The following is a 9,874-nucleotide window of genomic DNA, read 5'->3' on the forward strand; positions in this document are numbered from 1 at the left end:
CCCCACTCACAGTAAAATGACCATCAGCCCCCCACTCACAGTAAAATGACCATCAGCCCCCCACTCACAGTAAAATAACCATCAGCCCCCCACTCACAGTAAAATTACCATCAGCCCCCCACTCACAGTAAAATGACCATCAGCCCACCACTCACAGAAAAATAACCATCAGCCCACCACTCACAGTAAAATGGCCATCAGCCCCCCACTCACAGTAAAATGACCATCAGCCCCCCCACTCACAGTAAAATGATCATCAGCCCGCCACTCACAGTAAAATGACCATCAGCCCCCCACTCACAGTAAAATAACCATCAGCCCCCCACTCACAGTAAAATGACAATCAGCCCCCAACTCACAGTAAAATAACCATCAGCCCACCACTCACAGTAAAATGACCATCAGCCCCCCACTCACAGTAAAATGACCATCAGCCCGCCACTCACAGTGAAAAAACCATCAGCCCCCGCTCAAAGTAAAATGACCATCAGCCCCCCACTCACAGTAAAATGACCATCAGCCCGCCACTCACAGTAAAATAACCATCAGCCCCCACTCAAAATAAAATGACAATCAGCCACCACTCACAGTAAAATGACCATCAGCCCCCCACTCATAGTAAAATGACCATCAGCCCCCCACTCACACTGAAATTACCATCAGCCCACCACTCACATTAAAATGACCATCAGCCCGCCACTCACAGTAAAATGACCATCAGCCCCCCACTCACAGTAAAATGACCATCAGCCCCCCACTCACAGTAAAATGACCATCAGCCCCCCACTCACAGTGAAATGACCATCAGCCCGCCCCTCACAGTAAAATGACCATCAGCCCACCACTCAAAGTAAAATCACCATCAGCCCCCCACTCACAGTGAAATGACCATCAGCCCCCCACTCAAAGTAAAATGACCATCAGCCCCCCCACTCATAGTAAAATGACCATCAGCCCCCCCACTCAAAGTAAAATCACCATCAGCCCCCCACTCATAATAAAATGACCAACAGCCCTCCACTCACACTGAAATTACCATCAGCCCACCACTCACAGTAAAATGGCCATCAGCCCCCCACTCACAGTAAAATAACCATCAGCCCCCAACTCACAGTAAAATTACCATCAGCCCCCCACTCACAGTAAAATGACCATCAGCCCACCACTCACAGAAAAATAACCATCAGCCCACCACTCACAGTAAAATGGCCATCAGCCCCCCACTCACAGTAAAATGACCATCAGCCCCCCACTCACAGTAAAATGACCATCAGCCCCCCACTCACAGTAAAATGACCATCAGCCCGCCACTCACAGTAAAATGACCATCAGCCCCCCACTCACAGTAAAATAACCATCAGCCCCCCACTCACAGTAAAATGACAATCAGCCCCCAACTCACAGTAAAATAACCATCAGCCCACCACTCACAGTAAAATGACCATCAGCCCCCCACTCACATTAAAATGACCATCAGCCCGCCACTCACAGTAAAATGACCATCAGCCCCCCACTCACAGTAAAATAACCATCAGCCCCCCACTCACAGTAAAATGACAATCAGCCCCCAACTCACAGTAAAATAACCATCAGCCCACCACTCACAGTAAAATGACCATCAGCCCCCCACTCACATTAAAATGACCATCAGCCCGCCACTCACAGTAAAATGACCATCAGCCCCCCACTCACAGTAAAATAACCATCAGCCCCCCACTCACAGTAAAATGACAATCAGCCCCCAACTCACAGTAAAATAACCATCAGCCCACCACTCACAGTAAAATGACCATCAGCCCCCCACTCACAGTAAAATGACCCTCAGCCCGCCACTCACAGTGAAAAAACCATCAGCCCCCCACTCAAAGTAAAATGACCATCAGCCCCCCACTCACAGTAAAATGACCATCAGCCCCCCACTCACAGTAAAATGACCATCAGCCCCCACTCACAGTAAAATAACCATCAGCCCCCCACTCACAGTAAAATGACCATCAGCCCCTCCACTCACAGTAAAATGACCATCAGCCCAGCACTCACAGTAAAATGACCATCAGTCCCCCACTCACAGTAAAATGACCATCAGCCCCCCACTCACAGTAAAATAACCATCAGCCCCCCACTCACAGTAAAATGACCATCAGCCCCTCCACTCACAGTAAAATGACCATCAGCCCAGCACTCACAGTAAAATGACCATCAGTCCCCCACTCACAGTAAAATGACCATCAGCCCCTCACTCACAGTAAAATGACCATCAGCCCACCACTCACAGAAAAATATGCATTAGCCCACCACTCACAGTAAAATAACCATCAGCCCCCCACTTACAGTAAAATGACCAACAGCCCGCCACTCACAGTAAAATGACCATCAGCCCCCCACTCACACTGAAATGACCATCAGCCCCCCACTCATAGTAAAATGACCATCAGCCCGCCACTCACAGTAAAATGACCATCAGCCCCCCACTCACAGTAAAATGACCATCAGCCCTCCACTCACACTGAAATGACCATCAGCCCGACACTCACAGTAAAATGACCATCAACCTGCCACTCACAGATGCGCCCTGTAGATAGTGTCACAAAGCCCCTTGTAGGTAGTGCCACACAGCAGCCATGTAGGTAGTGCCACACAGCCCCCTTGTAGATAGCACCCCCCCCCCCTTCCTGTAGATAGCACCACTGTAGCTCCCTGAAGGAGCGGGATCTCCTGTGACCGGGGAATCCACTACTGGACGAACCGCTCAATGTCTCTGTCCATATATTGACAGTGACATCAGGGGCAACTCCTGAAGTGGAATCCCCGGCTACAGCATGGGCGCTGGCCATGGGAGGGCTGTCCCCATCCTGACGGGCGGCACCGGCGCCCTCATGCCCTGTGCCCTGCTAGCAGCCACTATGGCTGCTACAACGGTCGCGACACCACTGAGAGAAGAGGCGCCCAGGCGCTTCTGAAACACAAGCAGGAGAAGAAAGCCAGCGCAGCGCACCCTTCCAACTGCTGGAGTGATGCGCCCTGTGCAATGGCAACAACAAGGAGATTCAGGCAGCACATCAAATAAAAAGGAACTTTATTCACCCGTGCGACGTTTCAGCTCCACAGAGCCTTTCTCAAGCATAACACAGTACAAATGTGACTAGTATTTATATGGTAACAAACCAATTACAACGTATCAAACAAGTATTACAAACATTTGCCAATAAAGTTTTTTTCAAAAGGTGTAATATAAATATCATATACAAAAAAGTATACAGGACAATTCAAAGATATATCAAACATATGTGTGAATCTAAAAAGACCTGATAAACTGAGATATTAAGGATAGTCACAAACAACTATCAATCAAACATCGATGTGAGTAAATTAGAAACATACCCTGAAAAATTTAAAATCCAGTGATCCGACTCTCCACTCGTGGTACCCGGCGTCAGGGGTGTAGCTAAAGGCTCATGGGCCCGATGCAAAAAAGTTCTTATTGACCCCCCCCCCCCCCCACAAACTTCTCATGGCCGACGGTCCGCAGCTTTCAGCTGCATCGCTGGGTCTCCTAAGTGACAACAATGCAGCACTAGCAGCCAGGGGCCTCACTGAGGACTTAAACCATCAGGGGAAATAGCCCCAATACATATGTGTCCACCCAAAAAAATGTGTATAGGAGACAGCATAGCATATCTATAGCACTACGACCCCATCAACTATGGATAGGATTAGATACAGTGGCTCAGAAGACAGTATCACACATGATAGGATTAGATATAGGGCCCAGCTAACTGACATTGCGGCTCCAGCGTTGGACCCAGGAAAGGTAAGAATAATAATTGTTTGCTTCTTTATGTGTTACTAATTATTTTTGTGTATTTTCGATGGACTATGTCGGATTTGGGGACTACTTCAATGACAGCGTTTTTTTTTATTCTCAATAAAATGATCAATGAGGGTTGTGTGGGTTTTTTCATTGCAATAAAATATTTTATCTATGTCCTTGTATTTTTTTTAAACTTTATTATTACCACCTTAGTAATAGCTTCTGGCTGATTGACAACCTCCATTACTAAGGCGGGGCTTAATACAAAAACAGTGGCCTTTCCCACCCTGGTAATGCCAGGCTGCTGCTGCTGCAGCTGTGTTGTATCTGGCTGGCTATGAAAATTGGGAGGGAACCCAAAACATTGTTCTTTCCAATTATTGTTATTTTTTTTTTTAAATTGTTTTTTTTTCATAGCCAACCAGATACAATAAAGCAGCAGCAGGCCAGCATTACCGGGGGGGGGGGGGGGGGGGACGCCACTGTTTCCGGCCTTTCCCAGCCTGATAATACCAGCTCCTGGCCGCCCCAGTATCTGACCATCACTACCAGGGGCGTAGCTAGGTGGGGGCAGGCGGGGTATGTGCCTCGGGCGCAACCCGGTGGTAGGGAATGGGGGGGGGGCGCCGAAGAGCAGCTGATCGCTGCTGATAGGTGCCCCGTATGTCGGACACCTGCAGCAGCTTTAGGAGGAGCCAGGAAATTATGGCGTTCTGACTGGGGTCTGTGACGGCCAGGGAGTGGACCAGTCCAGTCACCTGACTTGTCACCTGACCTCACATCAGTGACATGAGGTCAGATGAGACTCAGGTCAGGGGACAGGTCCACTCCCGTGCTGCAGCCTTCCAGCTCTGCTGTTACACATGCCGAGAAGCAGAGAGGAAGCTCCGCCCACAGCCCGTCCTGACCTGTGATGCTGTCAGCAAGGAGACATGGTGAGTGTCTGTGTGTGTATGTGTGTGTGTAGTGTGAATACAGTGTGTGTCTCTTTGTTTGTAGGTGTATATGTTACAGTGTGTGTATGTATGTGTGTGTAGTGTGTATACAGTGTGTGTCTCTGTGTTTGTATGTGTATATGTTACAGTGTGTGTGTGTGTGTCTCTGTCTGTCTGTGTCTCTGCATGTGTTTGTCTCTTACATTTACTACATTATCTGTACTCAGAGAGCTATCACTGTGTTATCAGCAGTGTTACATAGGACTGCAGGTAACATCTACGGCATTATCTGTAATGAGTTAGTGTTATCTGTGGTGTTACATAGGACTGCAGGTAACACCTACTACATTATCTGTACTCAGAGAGTTATCACTGTGTTATCTGTGGTGTTACATAGGACTGCAGGTAACATCTACTACATTATCTGTACTCAGAGAGTTATCACTGTGTTATCTGATAATACCAGCTCCTGCAGGACTGCAGGTAACAGCTACTACATTATCTGTACTCAGAGTTATCACTGTGTGTTATCTGTGGTGTTACATAGGACTGCAGGTAACATCTACTACATTATCTGTACTCAGAGAGCTATCACTGTGTTATCTGTGGTGTTACATAGGACTGCAGGTAACATCTACTACATTATCTGTGCTGTGTACATATGTGCCTGTGTGGGTATATATGGGTCTGTTTGTGAATGTGTCTTTGTGCTTGTATATTTGTGCCTTTTATGTATTTGTATATGTTCCGGTCTGTGTATTTATCTGCCGGTGTGTGTGTATATGTGTCTGTACGTCTATATATTTACCTGTATGTATATATTCCAGATGTGTGTATGTATATTTGCCTGTCTGTGTAAATATCTATCTTTATGTATGTACAGTATATATGTTCCAGCGTCTCCATATATGTGGTTAATTTTTGGTTTGTGTAGGGGGCGACAATAGAGAGTCCCGCACATGGCGCCATCCAAGCTAAGGCCGGCCCTGGTTGTCACCGACCCTAGTCAGAAGGAACTCTGTCGCTGCCTGCGCCGAATGACCTCCTCGGCTTCTCCGGTAAGTCACACCAGGCAGAGCGGAGAGTGGTAGCGGTAGGCTACCACTCACCGGTCTGTTCACAGTGTGGCGCTAAGTACAAGAGGGGGAGTGTGGCGCTATTTACAATGGGGGGGAATGTGGCACTATTTACAAGGGGAGGGGAGTGTGGTGCTATTTACAAGGGGGGGGGGAGTGTGGCGCTATTTACAAAGGGGCAGTGGGCTGTGTGTGGCACTATCTACAAGGGGGGCTGTGTGGCGCTATCTACAGGGGGCTGTGTGAGGCCTCTTTCATTTATTTTCTTTTAATTCATTTTTATGTTAATTACATTATAGAACTACATCGCTTGTAAAATTTAGAAATGCTTTTATACTCAAGTTACATTAAAAAAATTGTGAAAAAAAATTACACCTCATTGATTGGTAGGGAAAGAAAACATGGCGAGGGGGAAGGAGATGTCGGGAAATAAATTGGGGGGGGGGGGGCGCCAATCTGAATATTTGCCACGGGTGCAAGAGAAGCTAGCTACGCCTCTGATCACTACAGATGGTCAGGTACTGGTTCGTACCCGGCTCTTCCCGGTACCCCTGGTGGTGGTGGGTACCGGGGTAATAAAGGGGGTTAGTGTTAGCCTCTGCACTGGCTAACACTAAGCCCCGCCTTAGTAATGGACGCTGTCAATCAGCCGACGGCCATTACTAAGGCGGTAGTAATAAAGTTTAAAAAAAATATAGACATTATTATTACCGCCTTAGTAATGGCCGCTGGCTGATTGACAACCTCCATTACTAAGGCGGGGCTTAATGTTAGCAGGTGCAGAGGCCAACACTAACCCTTATTATTACCCCGATACCCACCGCCACCAGGGGTACTGGGAAGAGCCGGGTACGAACCAGTACCCGACCATCTGTAGTGACGGGCGGGCACCGGGGTGGCCGCAGGCTGGTAGTATTAGGCTGGGGAAGGCCAAAAACAGTGGCCCTTCCAACCCTGGTAATGCTGGGCTGCTGCTGCTGTGTTGTATCTGGCTGGTTATGAAAATTGGGGGGGGACCCGACATCGTTCTTTCCAATTATTTTTTATTTTTATTTTTTTTAAATGACGTGGGGTCCCCCCATTTTTCATAACCAGCCAGATACAATAAAGCAGCAGCAGCCTAGCATTACCAGGGTGGGAAGGGCCACTGTATCTGGCCTTTCCCCTCCTGATAATACCAGCCTGCGGCCACCCCAGTGGCCGACCATCACTACAGATGGTCAAGTACTGGATGGTACCCGGCTCTTCCCAGCACCCCTGGTGGCGGTGGGTACCGGGGTAATAATGGTGGTTAGTGTTAGCCTCTGCACTGGCTAACACTAAACACCGCCTTAGCAATGGATGCTGTCAATCAGCCGGCGGCCATTACTAAGGCGGTAGTAATATAGTTTAAAAAAAACCACAAAGACATAGAAAAAATATTTTATTGTAATAAAAAAAACACACAACCCTCATTAACCATTTTATTGATAATAAAAAAATCCGTCATCGAAGTAGTCCTGGAATCCGACGTAGTCCAACGACCGAACCTGTAAAAAAACACAAACACAAAAAAATAATATTAACACATGTGGTAGGCTTAGATACAGGGCCCATGTGTGATACTGTCTGTTGGGCCTTGTATCTAAGCCTACTACATGTGGTAGGCTTAGATACAGGGCCCATGTGTGATACTGTCTGCTGGGGCCCTGTATATAAGCCTACCGTGTGGTAGGTTTATGTACAGGGCCCATCAGACAGGATCACACATGGGCCCTGTATCTAAGCCTACCATGTGATTGGCTTAGATACAGGGCCCAGCAGACTGCATCACACAATCTGTGATCCTGTCTCATGGGCCCTCTAAGCCTGCTACATCGTAGGCTTAAAGGGGTTGTCCAGTCCCTAAAAATTGATGGCCTATCCTCAGGCGCCGGGCCCCCTGACCACTTCTTCCTTAACCCCTTCCCGACCCCTGATGAGCCGGCACATCATGGAGCAGGGAGGGGTGATGTTCGGAGCGGAGCTGGCTCACACGCTGTTCCTGGCCATTTAACTAGTTAAATGCCGCAGTCATTGGCGACCTCAGCATTTATAGGGGTCTTCCCATGAAGGACAGTTATTACATATCCACAGAATATGTCATAAATGTTAGATAGATGTGGGCCCACTCCTCTGGGAGCCGCACCTAACTCTAGAACGGGGCCCCCTAAACCTCGTTCTATCTTACCCGGCTCCACTGTCTCCCGGCCACTTCCTGGTTAGGTGGTAGGGAGTTACGGAAACAGCTGAGCTACGTTGTTTCCGTAACTCCCAAAGAAGTAAATGGGAGTTGCGGAAACAGAGTAGCACCGCGAGCTACGCTGTTTTTGGAACTCGGTAGCTACGAAAACAGCGTACACGGTCGAGTTACAGAAACAGTAAATCCCATAGAACTGAATTCTGTAACTGCCATTCACTACTATGGGAGTTACGGAAACAGTGTAGCTCAGCGTGTTACGCTGTTTCCGTAACTCATCCATGTATTGCCATGTATTGTACCAGTGATCTAATGATCGCTGGTTCAAGTCCCCTAGGGGAACTAATAAAATGTTTAAAAAAAAAGTTAGATACATTTTCAGGAGTGTAAAAAAATATTAACCCCTTAGTGCCTAAGCCTGTTTTGACCTTGTGGACACAGCCGATTTTCCAAATCTGACATGTGTCACTTTATGTGGTAATAACTCCAGAATGCTTTTGCCTATCCAAGCGATTCTGAGATTGTTTTCTCGTGATATATTGTACTTTATGATACTGAAAAAATTTGGTCGTTAAATTCAATATTTATTTGTAAAAAACACCAAAATTTAGAGAAAATTTGCAAAAATCTGCATTTTTCTAAATTGTAATGTATCTGCTTGTAAAACAGATCGTAATATCACACAAAATATTTACTAGTTAACATTTCCTATATGTCTACTTTATGTTTGCATCGTTTTTTGAACGTCCTTTTATTTTTCTAGGACGTCACAAGGCTTAGAACTTTAGCTGCAATTTCTCGTATTTTCAAGAAAATTTCAAAAGGTTATTTTTTCAGGGACCAGTTCAGTTCTGAAGTGGCTTTGAGGGCCTTATATATAAGCAAGTCCCCATAAATCACCCCATTTTAAAAACTGCACACCTCAAAGTATTCCAAACAGCATTCAGAAATTATTTTAACCCTTTAGGCATTTCACAGGAAATAAAGCAAAGTAGAGGTGAAATTTACAAATTTCCATTTTTTTTTTACGAAATTTATTTGTAATACAGTTTTTTCTGTAACACAGAAGGTTTTACGAGAGAAACGTAACTCAATACTTATTGCCCAGATTCTGCAGTTTTTAGAAATATCCCACATGTGGCCCTAGTGTGATAATGGACTGAAACACCAGCCTCAGAAGCAACGGAGCACCTAGAGGATTTTGGGGCTTCTATTTTATTAGAATATATTTTAGGCACCATGTCAGGTTTGAAGAGGTCTTGTGGTGCCAAAACAGTGGAAACCCCCCAAAAGTGACCCCATTTTGGAAACCACACCCCTCAAGGAATTGTTCAAGAGGTATAGTTAGCATTTTTTAGCCCACAGGTATTTTGCTAAATTTATTGGAACTGGTCTGTGAAAATGAAAATCTACTTTTTTTCTGAAAAAACATATAATGTTTTAGTTTTTACAAGGAATAAAGGAGAAAAAGCACCCCAACATATGTAAAGCAATGTCTCCCGATTACGGAAATACCCCTTATGTGGTAATAAAGTGCTGTTTGGACCCACGGCAGGGCTCAGAAGGGAAGGAGCGCCATTTGGATTTTGTAGCGCAGATTTTGCTGGAATGGTTTTCGGTGCCATGTCGTGTTTGCAAAGCCCTGGAGGGACCATAACAGTGGAAACTCCCCAAAAGTGACCCCATTTTGGAAACTATACCCCTCAAGGAATTTTTGTAGGGGTATAGTTAGCATTTTGACCCTACACGTTTTTTGCTGAATTTATGGGAATTATGCAGTGAAATTGAAAATCTAAATTTTTTCTAATAAAATGTCGTTTTAGCTCAGATTTTT

Source organism: Rhinoderma darwinii, chromosome 1 (genome assembly GCF_050947455.1).
Source record: "Rhinoderma darwinii isolate aRhiDar2 chromosome 1, aRhiDar2.hap1, whole genome shotgun sequence".
Taxonomy (NCBI): Eukaryota; Metazoa; Chordata; class Amphibia; order Anura; family Rhinodermatidae; genus Rhinoderma; species Rhinoderma darwinii.